Genomic DNA, 20,842 nt, shown 5'->3' with positions numbered 1-20,842 from the left:
GGAAAAAAATAGTTAGTTGTGTCCATACCGAACATATATACACTTTTTCCTTATCATTATTCCTTAAACAATTAAATACAACAACTATTTATGTAGCATTTACATCATATTAGGTAGTATTAGTAATCTAGAGATGATCTAAAGTAGCCAGCAGTGTGTGTAGGTTATACGCAAATACACCATTTTATACAAGGGACTTGACCGTCTGTGAATTGCAATGTCTGGAAGGGGTCTCACCGCAACCAATCCACCACAGATACTGAGAGATGACTGAATAGACTTTGCAGAGCAGTTTCTTTTCCAGGTATACGTGTGATTTCAATTTGCTGTGAAATTTGAAAAAAGAATAATATACACTTTTTACATTAGGGGTACTAACTTTTTCTTATCCTACTAACACTCCTCTAATCAAAATAAATAGGAATATATGAATTGGTTTAAGCTAAACACCCCTCTAAAGTTTCTATACATATTTTTTGCATAATAAACAGCATTGCTACCACATGGTGTTCAATCTCTTTGTGTGTCCTACATAATCTCATCAATTGTTTTCATATATTTTGTTACCAAGCCTGTCATGAATGTATTACTATTTTTCTTGTTTCTCACCTACATTTTCTCCATAGGCTTTTCTAAACAGACGACAGCCACAAACATATTCTAATGTTCTCATTCTATCACTTTTTTGTAGTATTGATATACCCATGCCACTACCACAGTTTATGCTATCTGAACTAAAACAAACATTTTTTTAAGTTCACACATTTTCAGATGGCTCTGTTAATGTTTGAGAGCTGGTGAATATCTTAAAAATTATATGAGAAATTCTTCCTGATAAAATATTAACACCTACATAGTCTCTTGATCACTCAACATAATTAGTTCTCAAAAGGTCAATAATAATAATACATTATTTACATTATCAGCAATTACAACAATATTTACTGAATGCTTAATGACCTTGTGTATCTAATTATATCATTAAACCAATGTGGCAGACATTATTATTATCCACTTTTAAGAGTTGGAGAAATTGAAGTTTGTAGATAAGTATTTTGCTCAGGATTTACAAAGAAGGTTAGTGATGCAAAGAATTTTTAATTCAGAGATTCTGGTTTAAAAAAAGCCTAATCATTGTGCTGCTCTAGTTTATTTATTTGTGAACACTTCATAATTATTTCCTAATAAGTATTTTTGCTGTTTACATTGATACAGTAGAAATCAAGAAGTTATTTGTTTATATTATTATGAGCCTTTTAAGTTTACAGAATCTTCAATAGCTATACAACAATTTGAAGCCAAAAAAAAAAAGGATCTTTCATGAGCAGCAAAATGTATCAACATTTATCTGATGGCATGCAACAAAGTCTCACCACCACCACCACCACCACCATCCTCACCACACCACTTCTTAACTAGGCTGAAAGCTGCTTAAAAATGGAGCTCATGAAATTGATCATGAGTGTCTAAATTGATCCTTCACAGTGTACTTAGTATACTATACTCATTAATTAAAATTTTTGCATACCTATTTTGTTGGAAAGAAAAAAGAATAGATTGCCTCAGATAATAAAATTTTTATTCTCAAATTTCGAAGGAGAGTTTGATTTTTTTCATCATTGTCACTTGACTCTAAGAGACATTTTAGAAATGTATATTCAATTTTTCTTTTCTTTTTTTTGAGATTTGGGAGAAAGAAACCAGGCTATGGTGGTCATGCCCTATAATAGAAATAATTATTTTTATGGCTCAACATAATTGGAAATAATCAATATTGGAAAGATAAACTCACTATGACAATTCTATATAGATGAGTAAACCTATATGGGTAATAATAACTTATTGCCTCAGAGTTTAAACGCACATCATTCAATAAGTTTTATTTTCATAATTAAAATTTGCAGCTTTATTTTACATTTTTAACTCATACTTCTTTTAAGTAGTAAATAGAGACAGAAATAGTAAATAGAAGTAATTAGATGAATAGTATGGTCCAGTGATTTCTACTTGGATGGCAGCTCTGTTAGAATTTTCTGATGCGCTTTCCAGTATCTCAGATGGCTTCAGGTTGTCAGATGGCTTCACGTTGCTGGTCTTGGAATAAATTTGCTATTTAGTGCGCAGGTGATCAGGTGTGACACAGCTCTGCAGAAAACCTTTCTTCACACTTGATAGACGCATGTCACTTTGTAGAGTATAAATGGTGTCTGGTGAAGCAGTGTTGCTGTAGAGGGTACCTTGCAACAAAGGACATGGCATAGATATTAAACCAGTTACAGTTTTAATTACATGAGTTCTTGTTCGGGCATTCTATAGACTCTAAGAGGTTATTTAGCACACAGGTAGGAAGTGAAGGCTGCGTTACTAGTCACAGAAATGAATATCAGTAACATCTGGTTGCTCTGGGTAGTATCCTATAATTAACTAAGTAATTAAGTATAATAATTCAGAAAAAAATTATAAGCAAGGCTCAGAATATGAGATAATAGATGCTCATTAAATATTAGATCACCATTTTTTTTCTGGAAATGAATAGCTACAATAATAACAAATACAAATTTACAAAGTACCATATTTTTTCCTGGAAGAAGTTGATTCATAAAAGCGTGAAAAGTATTTACAGACATAAAGCATAATCATGGATATGAAAGTCTTTAAAATTTAATTGGGGATGCAAAATAACTATATATCACAAAGTACTTTATTGTATATAATTAGTACTGGGGAATAGCCTTTACCTACATGTCTTTGGGTGCTTAAATTGTCAGATTATGTGCAGACTCAATGAATAGACCAAAATTTTATTTTTAAAAATTAAATCTCATCTCTTATTTTGAAAAATCTTTTGGTGAAACTATTTATATTAAGTTTTGTTGTAAAGATAATGCCTCATTTCAAAGAATCTTGGGGCCCATCACGTATTGCAGGGCACGTGTAAGGAATGCATAGTTTTCATCATACCCATACTAGAATGTGTAGCATAATCTCCATTTGAGATGAATTAACGAAAACATCTTGACGTTATGATTATGGACATCTGCCTTTGTTTACATTCATCTCAGCTTATTGCAGAAAATGTCAAAGAAAGAATGTGGGGGTGAAAATTGTGTATCTTTCGGTTTTACTTTCATTGCTTAGCACAAAGGATGAAAAGACATTGTGCTTCTTGTGTGGTAAGCATTTAGCTAATGGATGCAGAAAGCAAACAAAGCTGAAAGGAAATGTTTTATTGCCCCATTCTGGACCATATGGATTTTTGCTGCTTTTGTTATTGTTTTTGTTGTTGTTGTTGTTTAAATGATTTGAAATGTCTGGAACTTCACCAAAATCTGGAACTGTACCAACACAGAACTTTGTCTTAAAACATCTTACAATTTTGCTTATTCTCTTGCCAAGCAAAAGAAGTCACACATGTTTGGATAGAATAGAGAAGTTAGAGAACTGAAAATCAAAAGGACAATATTTTCGTTAAAGTAGTTTAATTTTTTGTCCCATTACAATAAAGACAAATGGAAAATAGAAAATACTTTGATGAAAAACATGACACTTCGATGAAAACACTTTGATGAAAATCACAAAGTAATCTGACTCTATTCAAATGAAACCATAAATATCCTCGGTTAATATATATTTATATATTATGTACATATTTTAACATATTTTTAACTGAGGATATTTATAATATTGAAGTATGTCCTTTTATTATCAGGACAAATGGATATCAACACTCACATTTTGTTTTATATGTGTATAACTGTCTTTTACTTATATACAATTGTCATATACGATTGTCTTCTTGATATATATGCTTGCAAAATCAGCTTGCATTTCAACCGACTCTTATTTTCCAGATAAATCTGAAATTGAGAGCATTTTTGTACAAGTGTACATTATCTTAATTCAATCTAGAAGATGCAAGCAAATTCCACTTTCAAACATATGTGCATACTGACTTGCAATTGTTTCTTTTTCATATATTTAAATGCTGTAAACTTTCATAAATTCTTCTGTTTAATTAATGTCTAATGAAAAAATGAGAGGGTAATTTTTGAATTCTTACACTGAAATTCAATTATTTGTTCAAGACGACTGTGTTAACATTTCATGCAATAATTTCTCTTAATATAAAGAGATATTCTTTTCTATTTTAGAAATAATTTACTAATATCTTCCTGTGCTAAAAAATATATTAGCATTGTTACCATTCCCCTCCCCAAGCATGTCCTTTTCCTCTATCTAACTTACTAACACTATTTGCTACAGAGTTTAGTTAAGGCAATATTTGGTGTTTACATTTCTGTGTTTATTTATGAACATCTGGTTAACCGCAGAGACATGTTGATTAGTGCTAAAGGCAGGATGGCAACATCAGCCTCACCTGGCAGCTTTTCAGTTGGAGTAGTAGGTCTGGGAGACACTCCTAGAATTTAAATTGGAATCTACACATTAGCAAGATTTCCCAGGTATGCTTTTGAAGATTCTGATTTAGTAGATCTTAAGTATGACTTGAGATAAAATTATCTAAATATCTCCAAAAATATCTTAAATGACGCCAGTGCTCTGGTTCTCCAAATACTCTTTGTAGCAAGAATGTAGGAAACCATGATTACCTTTTCTCTTTGTATAACATTTTCTAACAACTATATTCAAATTGTCTTTCTTCTACTTATTTTTTAAAATAAATATCTGTCAATAATCCAGGCCTGTATTTTCTGACAGAGCTCAGTACAGTCAAATGCACCAGCTTACAGATCTTTCTTCTTTTTCCCCGCTTCCCTTTGGGAAAAAGACCCTTGCAATTTTACATTGGCTCTTCTATTCTGATTTAGAAAGGCTGAGCTTCACATCAGACTCAGCTGTAGTCCTAGGTCACTATTAACTAGCATCAGACCCTGGACAGCCATAGAACTTGTGGGACCTAGTGAATATATGAAAACCCTCTTTCAAAAAGCAAGAAAAAAGTGTCAATAATGGAACTAAAATATAAAACTTTCATTGTTTTTTCTGTAGTTTCATCTCTCTCTTTCTCTCTCATTGTCATGGTATCTTTTTAAGTGTTTTTTTCTGTCATTCTAAGTTTAAAAAATAAGATTATTAACACAATTTTTTACTGTTCATCTTTATATTATGCAATGCCTATTTTAAATACTTTCATAATAGCTTGTAACTCATGTGAAGGATCACCAAAATAACTTAAATTTTATTGCATCATTTGTAAACTCGCAGGAATCTCATTCTTAGAAGTGTGAAATCACTAAACAAAACTACCTAATGTATTCTTATTTCACTTGGTAAACCCATTCTACCAACACTCTATACTACTGGTTTACTGATGAGTAAGAAAAGAAGCTGTGACTACCTGACATTTCCCTTTCCTTCTTTGTCATCATTTTTTTTAATTGCATGTGATTTACTAATATGGGGAAGTAACATGAAAAATAAAGAATATGATAGAGTTCCTTGGTCTTTCTTGTTTCTTAGAATGTGATTAGCTTTTTATGCTTTTTTTTTTTTTTTTTGGCAGCGGGGGGGGCATGTATGGAGAGTGTGTCCTCACCGTATTGCCCAGGCTAGTCTCAAATTCCTGGCCTTAAGGAATCTTCTTGCCTCTTTGTCCCAAAGTGCTGGGATGACAGGCATGAGACACCATGCATGGCATTTTATGTGCTTTCAAAGCAAGTTCTGGTTCAAAAGGAATGTGTTGCTTCTCAGGCTGTCAGTGCCCCACTTAATCATATATACAACACAATTACCTTGCACCAGCTTGGGGTCTTGCTAAACTCCAGGACATCTTGTGACCTCCAGAATTGTGTGCTCCTGAGGCATGTAGAATGCTATATACAAGTGGAATGTTATAGAATTGCAAACATATATTTTCTCCTTACGTACATGTGACATTCATTGCCCTATAGGGTGTCACTTACAAAAGGTCAAATACAGAATTATTAAGAATTTCAAAGGCCGTTAGCAAGGCATTAAACCGACTTCAGGGTTTCTGCTCCATGCTACTGCACTGGTGGGACATCCTTCAGCTGGCCTGGACTAGCAAACAGAGTGTTGGCTTTTACTCTTATGTAATATCACTTGCTTCCATGAGCCCATGTCTTTTTCTTTATTGAAGAATTTATTTATAGGGCAATTTTCTCTCTTTTACAATAGGATCACAAAAATGATTGCAAGTAGTCTGTGATCCGTGTAGGAAAACATGGCTTATGTAATGTAATTCAGTATGCGGATTTTTACGTATTCAATTTTTGTTATGACATTCACCTGCATTCCAATTCCTACCTGGCGCTATTGGGTATAGAGCCTCTTTTGTTTTCTGTCTCAAACATGATCTTTCTATATTCTGTTTAGGCAAAGAAAGTAAGCAGCTGACTGTGAAATCTGAGAGAAAGAATTTCTCCCTACATACAGTACATCAAATGCACAAATTTTCAATATGTCCTATACCCTGGGATTTGGGTAACTCGTGCCAAAATTGCTGAGCCTTTCTGGATTCTTGTCTTTACAATGGGCACATTTTCATTAGTGTCCACCATTAAACAAGTAGATATGTTTATGCTTTAATGTCAGCTATAATTTAACAAAAGCTTTCCATCTTCCAGTATGTTGCTGACATCTCTTACCTGTTTATAATCTTTCCTTCACACTTTTCAAATAGTATTTATTATTTTAATAAAAATAACACTTATTTTAAAATTGTAATTATTGTCTAAACATAGGAGTTTTTGTTGGTTTTGTTTTCAGTTTTGCAATATGTTTTCTGAAAATTTTCTGGAAATCAAAATGTGCAAAAATAGAGAATATTGAAAAGCCAAATGGTTTTTAGGTTTATGTTTTAATGTTGCAGATGATCAATGATGCTTTCTCACTGTAGAAATGTATTGGTAGCTTTCCTTTTCTGCAATAGAAGACAAAGCAGGCCAGGCATAGTGGCTCACGCCTGTAATCCTAATACTTTGGGAGGCCAAGGCAGGCAGATCACCTAAGTTCAGGAGTTTGAGACCAGCCTGGCCAACATGGTGAAACCCTGTCTCTAGTAAAAGTACAAAAATTAGCCAAGTGTGATGGCGGGCACCTGTAGTCCCAGCTACTTGGGAGGCTGAGGCAGGAGAATCGCTTGAACCCGGGAGGCAGAGGTTGCAGTGAGCCAAGATTGCACCATTGCACTGTAGCCTGGGTGACAAGAGGGAGACCCCGTCTCAAAAAAAAAAAAAGGTAGACAAAGCAAATGAAAAATCAAACAACAAACATTATCAGTTTGAATATCTTAAAGGAGAATTTCCAGAGGCACTCAGACTTGAACATTTTTCTTGGCAGTGACACTATATTATCTATTACAAATTTACATTCTTTAGAATTCCTTGTGGTGAATATTCTTTGTTTAAGCTTGTCATCTTACAAAGATTTAATAATTGGGATATATATCAATTTGAATTTAGAAAATGAATTTATATAATATGTAAGTAAAAATAATTCTTAATATATAAAATTTTATCATTCATATATAGTCTGGTATGGTTCAAAATATAATGAAAAAAATTATTGTAATGATTTTTTTTTTGGCAGAGTCTTGCTCTGTCCCCAGGCTGGAGTGCAGTGGTGTGATCTTGGCTCACTGCAATCTCTGCCTCCCAGGTTCAAGCGATTCTCCTGCCTCAGCCTCCCGAGTAGCTGGGACTACAGGTGCACGCCACCACGCCCAGCTAATTTTTGTATTTTTAGTAGAGACGGGGTTTCACCATGTTAGCCAGGATGGTCTTGATCTCTTGACCTCATGATGCACCTGCCTTGGCCTCCCAAAGTGCTGGGATTACAGGCATGAGCCACTGCGCCAGGCCTGTAATGAAATTTTTAAATGAACAAAGGCAGACATAGTCAACACTACACTTCCACTTCTAATAGAGCAATATTCTTCCTCTTATTATAGTCATTAATACTTTATGATCATTATTTTTCTACATTTATTATAATGTTCAAAAAGCATTCAGTATTTTTCAATAAATCATCTGAAATGATCAATCAACCATTTCATTATCTTGACTACATAGAAGCAATAGGGAAATATTTGAAATATTTAACAACATCTTGCCCAACCAGGACAGGCACTGACTTTAACCAACTTTAAGATGGAGCCAGTATATACAGGTTCAGCATCATCCGCAGATCCAGCATTTAAGGGGTCAGGCAGAATACTAGTTTAGGAATAGCAGATTACTTTCAGGAAAAAAGTGTCTTTGGACTAATCAAATATATGCATTAATAAAGGGTCTAGGAGACTGTAGTGACAGACTCTGGTTTGCAGGTTTTTGGAAAATCATATATTATAATTTCACTGTGAGTGTTGTCCACATTTTTTATTTATACCTTAAACATCAGAACAATATTATGCAACTGTGGAATTAAATATTAATTTGCTGATGAAAGGTATAATTTTAATACATGTTTATAGTGAAAAGAAAATATTAATCAAATACAACTAAATGATAGAATAAAATGAACACTGTCTTTTTTCTTTTTTTTATTCTCTTAAGAAAATTTGTAACTCTTTGGTTCCTTACTTATGGAAAAAATAAGAGTTGTAAATCTAACTTACATAAACCACAAAAAAACTAAATACATTATTTTGTTCACTTCAGTTATTTATGCTATGTTTACATAAAGTGAATAACAAATTTCCAAATGGCTAAAAGTTTTTACTCAATTATGCTATGATCAAACTTAATAAATAAAAAATGTCATCTAATTCTATGAACATAATATGTTATTTTTTCAGCCCTGTTTCATTTAACATTATATATTATCTGCTCCTCAGTTAAAGCAGACATAAGTGATACAATGTTATATGAGACTATCGTATAAAATACATTACTATCCTTATTGCAAATGACTCCTCAATTTAACCTTTTTTAAGGCTTTGTGTAACAAAGAAATACATTTAATTGTGTTTGGGCCAGGCGTGGTGGCTCATGCCTGTAATCCCAGTACTTTGGGAGGCCGAGGCAGGTGGCTCACCTGAGGTCAGGAGTTCGAGACCAGCCTAACCAACATGGAGAAACCCGGTCTCTACTAAAAATACAAAATTAGCCAGGTGTGGTGGCACATGCCTATAATACCAGCTACTTGGGAGGCTGAGGCAGGAGAATCACTTGAACCCAGGAGACGGGAGTTGGAATGAGCTGGGATCACACCATTGCACTCCAGACTGGGTGACAGAGTGAGACTCTGTGAAAGAAAGAAAAGAAAGAAAAGAAAGAAAAGAAAGAAAAGAAAGAAGGAAAGAAAGAAAGAAAGAAAGAAAGAAAGAAAGAAAGAAAGAAAGAAAGGAAAGAAAGAAAAGAAAGAAAAGAAAGAAAGAAAAGAAAGAAAGAAAGAAGGAAGGAAGGAAGGAAAGAAAGAAAGAAAGAAAGAGAAAGAAAGAAAGAAAGAAAGAAAGAAAGAAAGAAAGAAAAAAGGAAGGAAGGAAGGAAGGAAAAGAAATACATTTATCTGGGTTTAAGTGAGAGGAACATCTGTCAACATTGTATACCTTCCCTTAGGGATAATAAGCTGTTGCAGTTGTTTGTTGTTTAGTAACTAAGTTACCTGGTGTGGCATGAACAAACATATTTGAGATTTCATGTTTCTTCCTGCAATGACTTTTATGAATTACCACACTCTATTTAAAATACATGCTAATGTTCTATATATATAGGACTTATGTATCTTAAGTGAATTCTTGGCACACAGAAATAAATATGTTTCACTTTATGGCAGCTGCTGAAGAGTCCAATAACTATTTTGCTAGAGCTCTTTCAACAGGCCTTCCTCTACATAGTTTTCACTTGATGAATAACCTCACAAGTGTTTTTCTGACAAAATCTTATTATCAATGGTAATTGCAATTAATAGTATAGATATGATATGCCGCATGAATGGATTTAAATTGCAAAAAGAAAGCTAATTTTTTGAAATTTTGATAATTCGACAATAGTTTGCAAATAAACACTTGGTCAAAGACAGCTATGGAAATGTTCTACTCTAGGTTTCATTCTGTTTCACAATAATGTCAAATATATTGCAGCAATATGTGGTACAGTTAGTAGCAGAAAGAATCTGATTTAACTTGTAAATACGTTCACAGAACATTATTAGTATTCACAGCACATATTTCCAACCCATAAAGAGGAAATACATAAACAAATTTAAATAGTGAACCAAAATCTAGGGGTAAACGATGCAATAGAATTTAACAAGTCCTTAAATTAGTACAAAGCTTAAAAGTAATTAGACATTCCATTGTTTTTATCTTTAGTGTTGTTTGAGGCAAATTTCTAAGCATGACTATTTTTCTCAAAAGATATAAATTAAAACACCTGCTCAGTTGCCTTCTGATGCCAGTGGATTATTCAAGGCATGCAGAACATAGGTTCACAGGATAGCCCCAAATCAGCAAATATTTGAGATCTATGTTGCCCTGTGAGTTTGGGTGGCAAGGGCATCTGATGGACATACGATGAAGCCTATGCTTTTTACTGTGCTAGAGTAGTAAATTTATTTGTCCCTGATACAGGAGTTTCATGCCTTCTGCAAACATCAATCTATTAAATGGTACTGGCTATCTTGTTAATTTCTCTATATCATTAATTAATGCTATCATTAATGAAATGACATATGTGTGTATTTACTTCCATGTCACTTTGTGCTTGCTAACTGCAGCTCCACATGAGAAATTGTTTTTAACGCTTTTAACAGCTTAGTACTAAGAGTTTTGTTTCCTTTTGGAACTCATTTTGTTCTCTCTGTTAGAAATAATAAATAATCATGTCCCAACTTTTTAATTTTCTTTTGGTGGCCAGGAAAACTTTCAGCCTGATGTTTGTTATTTATTTTAATTTGCGTATTCCCATTTTTTTGGCCTCAAACAAAGCAAGACATAATAAAACAAACAAGCAAACAAATAAATAGTATCATGTTGTCTATCATCAACCGAGATTGGTGGATACTTCACTCTGGTGAATTCCTCACTTACCCCACTCTCAGAATCTTGAAAAATGTAGAAATTGGCAAATGTTAGTGATTTTATTTCTGACAAGTCTTTTCTTGGGAAGATGTAGAACTTTGTATAATACTTTGAGCTATAAATATAGAACTTTAATACTGGTTGTTAAATGTGCAACCACATTAAGGTACCTAAATAAAATTTAAATTTATAAATGATACTTCCTACAAAATGATTATGATCTATGGAATTAATGGTCATAATTTAGGTAGCTCCAGTTACGTGACCCTTTGTTTTCTTAGGCAGTTTACACCACTTGGCAAGCTCTTACCAAGTTGAACTTCATATATTCAGGTCATAGCCTCATAGTCCATCATTTGGGGAAGGTCTTTACTGCTTATAACTATTATAACTATTAACTTTCTAAAAGTTTATTTGTTTTGAAAATTCTTTTTGCTTTGAAGATCCTTTAAGGTATCTAGATTGGGTTCAAAAATCTATTAATGGTTATAGAAGAAAAACTCATGAATGCTTTATCTATTAATTATTTCAAAGTGATCCTCTAGGACTGATGAGAGCAGAGAGATCTAATCACAAACCAGGATTCCATTTAAATAGATTCTGCAACTCCCAGCACCTCCTAGGAAGCAAAGTGAAATATAAAAACACGGTTTCTGGTATCAGACTTCTGGGTTTCTAACTCTATCACTCTCTCGTGCTTAGATGAGTAGCTTTGGGGACATTTCTAAACTTGATGAGACTTCATTTTTCTTGACACAAAACTGAAATAATAACAGTTAATCAGCAGGACTTCTTTGTGTTACTAATCAAGATAACATGAAATTCACAGCATAAAAAGAGCACTTGACAGAATAATATTCCAGAATGTTTAAGGCATGTTAAAAATTATAAAGTATAGACCTTTCCTCAATAGTTTGCAGAGTTATCAGATTTTTTTGTATGATTTAATCCATGTTTTTGAAGTCATGGGTAATTGTGTTAACACGTCAGTTTATAGCAGACAGAAGTGCTTCCGTACGTTAAATAAATCTGAATTCAAATTCCATTATGTTTCCCAATCAAGCTACTGTGATAACATTTCTGACATGTATTTCTTTTAATTTTTTTATTATACTTTATTTCTTTATTTTGCTATTGAGTATTGTATTAGTCCATTTTCACACTGCTATAAAGACATACCCAAGATTGGGTAATTTATAAACAAAAGAGTTTATTTTATTTTATTTTATTATTTGTGTGTGTGTGTGTGTGTGTGTGTGTGTGTGTGTGTGAGACAGAATCTTGCTCTGTCACCCAGGCTGGAGTGCAGTGGCCTGATCTCAGCTGACCACAAGCTCTGCCTCCCAGGTTCAAGCGATTCTCTAGCCTCAGCCTCCCTCATAGCTGAGATAACAGGTGCGCACCACCATGCCCGGCTAATTTTTATGTTTTTAGTAGAGACAGTGTTTCATCATGTTGGCCAGGCTGGTCTCGAACTCCTGACCTCAGGTGATCCTCCTGCCTTGGTTTCCCAAATACTGGGATTACAGGCATGAGCCACCCCACCTAGCTGGAAAGAGGTTTAATTGACTCATAGATCCACATGGCTGTGGAGGCATTGGGAAACTTACAATCATGGTAGGAGGCAAAGGGGAAGCAAGCGCCTTTTTCACAAGGTGGCAGGAGAGAGACGAATGAGGAGAAACTTCCAAACACTTATAAAACCATCAGATCCCATGAGAACTTACTTACTATTATGAGAACAGCCTGAGGGAAACTGCCCCGATGATCCAATCACCTCCTTCCCTCGACACATGGGGATTACAATTTGAGATGAGTTTTGGGTGGGGACACAGAGCCAAAACCGATGATCCAATCACCTCCTTCCCTCGACACATGGGGATTACAATTTGAGATGAGTTTTGGGTGGGGACACAGAGCCAAAACATATCATTCTGTCCTGGCCCCTCTCAAATGTCGCCTCTTTTCACAATTCAAACCAATCATGCCTTTCTAACAGTCCCCCAAATTCTTAAGTCAATCCAGCATTAATTCAAAAATCCAAGTCCGAAGTCTCATCTGAGACAAGGCAAGTCCCTTTTGCCTATGATCCTATACAATAAAGACAAGTTAGTTATTTTCGAGCTACAGTAGGGGTGCAGGCACGGGTAACTATTCCCATCCCAGATGGGTGAAATTGGCCAAAACCAAGTGGCCACAGGCCCCATGCAAGTCCGAAATCCAGTGGAGCAGTCATTAAGTCTTAAAGCTTCAAAATGATCTCCTTTGACTCCATGTCTCACATGCAGGGCACACTGATGCAAGGGGTGGGCTCCCAAAGCCATGGGCAGCTCCTTCATGGGTTGGCCATGAGTGCCTTGGCTTTTCCAGATGAACTGTTCAAGCTGTTGATGGATCTATCATTCTAGGGTATGGAGGACAGTGGCCCTCTTCTCACAGCTCCACTAGGCAGTGCCCCACTGGGGACGCTGTGTGGGGTCTCCAACCCCACATTTCCCTTCTGTACTGCCCTAGCAGAGGCTCTCCATGAAGGCTCTGCCCTTGCAGCAGACTTCGGTCTGGACATCCGAGCATTTCCATATATCCTCTGAAACTACACGGAGGTTCCCGAACCTCATTCTTGACTTCTGTGCACCCACAGTCCCAACACCACGTGGAAGCCACCAAAGCTTGGGGTGTGCACCCTCTGAAGCAATAGCCTGAGCTGTACCTTGGCCCATTTTAGCCATGGCTGCAGCTGAAACAGCTGGGACCCAGGGCACCAAGTCTTGAGGATACACAGAGCAGCAGGACCCTAGACCCAGCACAGGAAACCATATTTTTCTCCTAGGCCTCTGGGCCTATGATGGGAGGGTCAGCCCTGAAGGTTTCTGACATGCCCTGGAGAACTTTTTCCCATTGTCTTGGCTATTAACATTCGGTTAATACCATAGCCTCATTACATATGCAAATTTGCATATCCTTGTTATTTATGAAAATTTCTGCCACTGGCTTGAATTTCTCCCCATAATATGGGTTGTTGTTTTTTTTACTATCACATGGTCAGGCTGCAAATTTTGTAAACTTTTATGCTCTGCCTCCCTTTTAAACATAAGTTCCAATTTCAGACCATCTCTCTTAAGTTCAAAGTTCCACAGATCTCTGGGGCAGGGGCAAAATGCCACCAAGCTCTTTGTTAAAGCATAGCAAGAGTGACTTTTGCTCCAGTTCCCAAGAAGTTTCTCATCTCCATCTGTGACCACCTCAAGCAGGACCTTATCGTCCACATCGTTTTCAGCATTTTGGTCAAAACCATTCAACATGTCTCTAGGAAGTTCCAAACTCCCTCATCTTCCTGTCTTCTTCTGAGCCCTCCAAACTGTTCCAGCCTCTGCCTGTTACCCAGTTCTAAGGTCACTTCCACATTTTCAGGTTATCTTCATAGCAGTACCCCACTCTCTGCAGTACCAATTTGCTGTATTAGTCTGTTTTCACACAGCTATAAAGACATACCTGAGACTGGGTAATTTACAAAGGAAAGAGATTGAATTGACTCACAGTTCCACATGGCTGGGGAGGCCTCAGGAAACTTACAGTCATGGCAGAAGGGGAAGCAGGCACGTCTTACACGATGGCAGGTGAGAGAGACAGAGGGAGGGAAGGAGGAACTGTTAAACACTTATAAAACCATCAGATCTTGTCAGAACTCATTTTGGCAAGTTGCAACTATTATTACTGCTACTACTAATAGTATTAGTATTATAAGGAGTTTATTTTCTTTTATTTTGTTATTATTATTATTTTTTTCTGTGTGTGAGACAGAGTCTCTCTCTGTCACCCAGACTGGAGTGCAGTGGCCTGATCTCAGCTCACTGCAAGCTCTGCCTCCCAGGTTCAAGTGATTCTCTGGCCTCAGCCTCCCTCATAGCTGAGATTACAGGTGTGCACCACCACACCCAGCTATTATTAATACTATGAATAATAATAGTATTCGTAGTAGTAATTATTATTTAGTTTACAGTAAGGCAACTTAAAATATGCAGGGACAAACACACTACAGTATGTCCCATCTACATAGAGGATGGCAAAATTGAAATGTAATCTGTCCTGATTCTGATTTTTTCTATTTTTCTCTTTTTAACTCCAGTAGTTATATTGCTAATGTGTCCTGATTATTAAGAGTGACACAATAAAGGCTAAATGTGTGTTAGTTTTTCTAATGACAAGAACAGTTTATCTGAAAGCTGTTCTAATAATTAGTTAATTATTATTCATGATAATGGTAATAGAGGTGCAGATTAATTTTGGAGATGAGTAGGTCTTAATGTATACTGATTCCATCAAGCAGATTAGTTCCACTTAATATTAATCCATGTGCCATTTTCCAAAACCTCGTCCTAGTTTACTGCTTTGACGTTATTTCCAAACACCTACAATATTATTATTGTAAATATTATTAAGTATAATTAAATTTTTAATTTTAGACTGGAATGATTTTCATCCATTATATAAATATCATATACCATTTATTAAGCTATTGTTTCTCTGTGCTGAATCAGCTGTTTCTTACTATGCTTTGTGATGCAGACCCTAAAACTGCAAAACACATTTCTGCTTTGCCAGCTAGCACCCAGCTAGGTACTGCTAACCAGGGCCATTGGAGAGAGACTACAGGGCTGGATAAAAACGAAGGAAATTGTACCTTTTTGTCTGCCTACTGCTGCATTCTTCTCCAATTACTATTGTTGTATAATAAATTATCCCAAACTAGAGTGACATAAGACATCCCCTTTTTTTAGAACACAAATTTGCAGGTCAGGGACACAGTGTGGGCTTGACTAGGCAGTGCTCATTTGGGTTCCCCTGTGCAACTGCAGTCAGATGTTGGCTAAGGCTGCAACCATACAATCATCTCATGGCGTAATTATGCCCATTGCTAGCATAGCTGCTGGCTGTTAACTGGGAGATCAACTGAACTACCCACAGAAGTGTATACGAGTGGCCTCTTCAGCATGGCAGTGTAGAGTGGGCAGACTCTTTACATGGCAAGTGATTTCTCCAGCAAAAAGTGTTCTAAAGACCCAAAGCAAAGCAGAATTTCAGAAGTTACACAGCATCACTTGTAGGGCATCCTGGTAGAGCAACCTGTTGGTAAGGGGTCTAATAATGATTCAGAGGAAGAAGACATAGATCCTACCTCTCTACAGAAGGAACATCCAAAAGGTCTCGGTGCCAGACCCATGAAGCACCCTTTAGAAAAGACTCAGAGCTTCAGAGATCTTACTTTCAGTTCTTTAAGACCCCTCCTCCAAGATTCAAAATTTTAATCATCTTAACCTTTTCATTTTGTTCCCCCAGTCCTAAGGAACACCTTAGTCTTTTTCAAAATTTACCCTTTTAGCTGTCTAACTAACTTAATATCTAGTTAAAAACTGTTAATATTAATTTTTCTAGGTAAAAATAAATATAATTTCTGCCTCTTCATTGTATATGATGACTCACATAGAAAGAAGTGACAAATGAAAACTATGTCAAAAGTTAGGCAAAAATCTGAATGACGTATTTCAAACAACTGCTTCTTAAGAGTTTAATCATATCTTGGTATGTTGATATTTTATATTATATAAATTATAGCATTTAATCAAAGACCAACTACTGCCTGGGTTTTGCTATGTTCACATTCCCTTAATATATCTTGATCTTAGACACTTTTACATCAAAGTTTAATGTAGACTATTATAGTAGCTAGAATATGAATAGAAAAGTTGAATAACATTGGCAGTGTAAGATAAGAACAAATTCCAATTATATATTGACAGACTGAAAATAACCTTAGTATTTAAATACATTCTTACAATATATGTTTAATAGGTTGAGTCTCAAAGGGGTCAAATTTCTTTCACACAATTACAAACTAAATGGGAGAATATACCTTAGAATAGTTGTATTTAATTTTGGATCCTCCTTTAGTGCTATTTCTATGAAACCATTAAGTCCCCCAGGTGGCCAGTTACAATTTTTTTAAGATTAAAGCTTGTTGTAAATTACAGTAGAATATCATTTTCAGGAACATTTCATAAAGCCAATTTCAAAGCTATGAATTTTTTACTATTTCCTGAAATTTTACGCTCTAATTTAAAATCTCCAAACTCTAAAGTACGTATAAAAACCTATACATTAGAAGGCCTCATGATTTGAACTATTTAATAAAAAAAGATCATTTGAAAGTTTGAGTCAGTACTTTAATTGTTGCTGAAATAACACTAAATTTTAGATGTGCTTAATAAAATATAGGAAGTTTTCACTGTGATTAGAGAGCTTGCTAATTTATTTTTTTCTATCAACCTATTTTATTAAACATAATCATAGGCTTAAACATTCAAGCAAAATCCCTGTAAACTGTCATGAATTACTTTGTAAGAGAAAATAATGAGGCTCATGGCTACTGCCCAGCTTATAATTGTCCATTTTTAAAGCAAAACTTCATTCAGTTGACAAAATATTCGATGCTTGTGTCTTCATGCTACATTTAGAAGTGAACATAGATAATTGATTCCAATTCCTGCCTATTGTAGGGAACTCTGTCAGAAATCACCAAATAAGTTCAGAATTTCTGACATATAATTAAGTAATAATTTTTGATATTGTTTTTTACTTTTTATTTTTGACTGAATTTCACAATAGACTGGCAGTTCCTGTCCATAGAAAATAGAATGTTGAGTGCATTCTCTGCCCTCTAATGGGGAACCAGTCATGCATAAGCTGCAGAAACTTTGCTTTGATAGAACAGGCAAACTCTAATTACCAAATAATCAGCACTACAGCTGTGCAGGAGCATCCAAGTAATTGTGGATTCTCACATACTGGCAGAACACTGGAAATAACATAAATAGTATTTTAATAAGAACTATGAACACTTAGGTTGGTTCCTCATCCATTTCTAGAAAATTCATCCGTTTTTTTTCATCAAAATTTTTTTTTTGAGACGGAGTCTCGCTCTGTCTCCAGGCTGGAGTGCAGTGGCGAGATCTTGGCTCACTGCAACCTCCACCTCCCGGGTTCAAGCGATTCTCCTGCCTCAGCCTCCCAAGTAGCTGGGACTACAGGCAAGTGCCACCACGCCCAGCTAATTTTTGTATTTTTAGTAGAGACAGGGTTTCACCATGTTGGCCAGGATGGTCTCGATGTCTTAACCTTGTGATCCACCCACCTCGGCCTCCCAAAGTTCTGGGATTACAGGCGTGAGCTACTGTGGTCGGCCCACATTTTCATTTAAAATAATCACAATGGAGTCTACTCTAGAAAGACCTTACAACACTTCCTTCAAAAGTCTTAAAACCTAGAAGAAAAAAAATGTGTGTGTGTATATATACCCACATATATACGATACATACACACATACATACATACTATACATATATAAACAGGCATTAAAATATAACTGATTGAGCTTTGTAATAAAGGTATATAAAAACTACCCAATCACAAGTTCAAGAGAGTGGATAACTGGAATGGTTAGACTTATTATAAATAATCTTTTTATTTTATTTTATTTTACTTTAAGTTCTAGGGTACATGTGCACAACGTGCAGGTTTGTTACATATGTATACCTGTGCCATGTTGGTGTGCTGCACCCATTAACTCGTCTTATTGTAAACTAGTAAAGAAAACAAACACAGAGTAAAAAAACACATTTTATTTCTGGTTACATTCCTATGTTCTCCTCCAACAGGTACCAAAATAAAGTGTATCCTAGAGTCCTTTAGCTTCTTTACATTCAGGGCCAGACCCTCAAAAAAATGAAAGTTCTTCATTTTGGGTTTTCTGAATAACTTACTCAATCTCACATTCACAGGGAGAATTTATAGGAAACAGATTAGCTTACCCTTGACGGTTAGCTTCAATATTTCAAAGAAAATTAAAAAGAGAATGAGAAGTTTAAGGATTTAAGGAAAGAAAAATTGATCTTGATATGTGTAAAGTGGCATGGAATCCAGAGAAGATATTCACTATTTATTAGACATGGACATAAGTAGATTGGAAGGAATATTAGGGAGATGATAAGGCAAACTGTTCACTTACCTTCACTCCACTTAATTCCATTATTCACAATCAAATTGCTTATAAACTCAGAGCCTAACCCTTTTCATAATTCGATTCTCTTTCCTTACTTAACTCTGATATATTTTCAGTTTCTGCTCTTTACTTTCAGAATAATGGACCACCTCTAGAAAAAAGCCTTAGAGTGTTTCCCAACATTTCATAACTTAGAAGATGAAGATGATTCAACAAAAGGATAGTTAAAAGAAAGAGCCAGCTAAGTAAAACGAAAAACAAAATAATAGTGAAAGAATCATAAAATGAGTTCTTCAAGACTTAGTGGTTGATCAACGAAACACAATGAAGGTGAGAGTCAAATAAACTGAGCACTGAAAATTAAAATGAATGGTAGGAACAATAGACTTGTTTGACTATGGAAGAGACAAAGTAGATCAGTGAGTGGAAAATACTCTTTTGATTACATTTGCTAAAGTGGGAAAAAGAAATTGCCATCAATTAGAAAGTGATGTCAAATGAAAGTTTCTTCTTTTAAAGTGTAATTTTTACAACATCTTATTTTGCTTAAGGAATTGTACTGAAAAGATAGACATTTTTTAATCAGGAAGAGAGAAAGTAACTTGAAAGACACTTGAGAAACATGCCTACTTAAGAAAGGCAAGAAATGACAGAAGTCTTGTACACAAGTAGAGTGGAGAGTCTCAGATAGGAAACTGTTATACAAAAGAGGCCCTAAATGAAAGTAGATTTGTTGTCGTAGGATTAGGAAACTCCACTCTCACCTTTTTCTAGTTTTTTTTTTTTCAGTAAAATAAGAAACTCATAAGATGAGAGTGAGAAGATGTATATGTTTGAAGAAAAGGGACATGTAAAAAATACAACTGAAAGAAAAAGAGATCATAAATCAGAGATATGTAGTAGATTTCCAGATGCAGCTGAGGACTCACTTGATGTTTGTGATCAAGCATCTAAACACCAAAATCTACCCCTACTATGGGCTTTTCCCTCCATATTCAAGAATTCTGTTCAGAGTAAAGAAAAGGTGGCAATTTGCATTCAACTGCGGTTAAATCAGAGAAAGATAAATTGTGCGTGAAAATTGAAATGATTACTAAAATAATTTGCAGTGGGCTAACCGAAAATAAATGAAATAAACTACATATGAATAAATATTAACTTTTTGATATTCATCATGAAGTGAATAAAGTCTTTTCAAATGAAGCAGTTTCAATAGATAGGATGGGAGGTGGGCAGAAATAAATAAATAAATACTGGAAAAAAATCCCTGAATAAATATAGACAGATATTGCCACATTATAAGGTCCACTGAGATACACTGAATAATAACTAATAAACTTTAAAAAGCATAGTAGCAAAGTGTTGTGAAATTTTACAATGTCCAAGTACAATTTCAAGTGGGGATAAAAAAGAAGTGATCTAAGAAAAATTATAGCCAGAGGCCAACCAGTCTGATCAGCAAAACGGTTGATGGAGACAGCAAAGCCACTAAAGTGGAAAGGCAGGAACGTGGAGGGGTGTAAAGATAAGACAACTAAGCATATTATTATATTATCAATATCTTATTATCAATTTAAAATATATTTATAGAAAAATTGAGCAGAGCCTATATTTGATATGTTATTGTTTACCAAATTCTATAGTTTATTCAGATTTCCTTAGTTTTTATCTAATTTTCTTATTCAGTTCAAGGATGCTATCTAGGATACCACATCACATTTATTTACAAAGTTGCCATCATCTCTTACCTGGATTACAGTAACAGCTTCATATCAAGTCTC

The sequence above is a fragment of the Pongo abelii genome, chromosome 14 (assembly GCF_028885655.2).
Source record: "Pongo abelii isolate AG06213 chromosome 14, NHGRI_mPonAbe1-v2.0_pri, whole genome shotgun sequence".
NCBI lineage: Eukaryota > Metazoa > Chordata > Mammalia > Primates > Hominidae > Pongo > Pongo abelii.
Note: the sequence above shows the minus strand (reverse complement) of the source record.